We start from the raw sequence: 1,348 nt of genomic DNA, 5'->3' as shown, positions 1-1,348 counted from the left end.
AAAAAGACAAAAGGTGTTGGTATCAAGTGGCAGAAAGGGAATAAGACGGTTCACAAACATGTGAGACGTTACGTTGTCAAGCCGTCAGACCAACGGTGAGATCAAGATGTCTTCCCCAAAATAACATCACTTTCCAAAAACATTTGTTCTCACTTTTAAAATTGTCCTCATTTTCCCGAAAAATATCTTCACTTTTTTTTAAAACGCCCCCAATTTCCAAAACATGTTCTCACTTTTTACTTTTTCAACAACACCGTCACCGTCTAGAAACGTCCTCACTCTCCAAAATTGTCCGGTCTGTCCCTCAAATGTCTTTCCTTGAGACACTACAGGTATAAAGATTGTCATGTTAGAGATTTTCATCTATTTTTGTTCCTTAACTCGTCTTCTTTCAGACTAGTGGAGAAAGAAAACATTTATTTTACTACTTTGTCTTTTTGCGTCTGTAGATTTCTCCTTTAGATTTCTTTAGATAAAGCCAAATTTGCATATTTAAACATCACATTTCAGAAAACTTGTGATACTATAAATGCTGGTGTTGATGTGAGTGATGAAGTGGTGAAGTGTGATGGTGATATCTACTAGTTCATGTTGTGACCCTCTTCACCTGGAGACTCTTCTAAATGTCTGGACTTTAACTAAACGTCTCTTTAAGGAGCTTTTCTATCAATGGAGTTTTTCTCACACTCTGATCCAGAAATCTCCACTTCAGTAGTTCTGACATCCACCAAACTTCACACCTTCATTCCTCTCTGTGTGCTGAAGCTTTCTACAGAGGGCTTTGTCCACACACCATTCACACACTCATTTATACACATTTTAGTACTAAAAAAGAAGGAAATTTATATTTTTATGGTTGTTGACAGTATTTTCTGATTTATGAAGTGATACAAAGTGATGTCATAAGTCCCCTTTGTAAAAACCTGTGACTCTAATATGTCAACAACATGAAACAACAATTGTGAACCTGGCCTTCATTGTAAAATTGTCCTCACTTAAAGTATCTTCGCTTTGCAAAAAAGCCCCCAATTTCAAAAAGATGTTCTCACTTTTAAAAATTGTCTTCACTTTCCAATAAATCCTTCATTTTAATGTCCTCACTTTAAAAAATTGTTATAATCCCCCCCCCCCCAAAAAAGTGTGTTCACTTTCCAAAAATGCCCCAATTTCCAAAAGATGTTCCCACTTTTCACTTTCCTAAAATACCCTCCTGCACTTTCCACAAAATGTGCTAATTTACCCCCAAAATGTCCTCGCTTTTTGTTTTTTTTTGGTGTCAGATTTTCCAAAACAACCTGTCCTTGCACACACACATGCACACACACATTCATGCAGAAATTCATACACA

This window comes from Cebidichthys violaceus, unplaced genomic scaffold (genome assembly GCF_023349555.1).
Source record: "Cebidichthys violaceus isolate CVI_PGR_0920_01 unplaced genomic scaffold, fCebVio1.0.p SCAF_14, whole genome shotgun sequence".
Lineage (NCBI taxonomy): Eukaryota > Metazoa > Chordata > Actinopteri > Perciformes > Stichaeidae > Cebidichthys > Cebidichthys violaceus.
The sequence above is the reverse complement of the archived record's forward strand: the minus strand, read 5'-3'. Positions refer to the sequence as shown.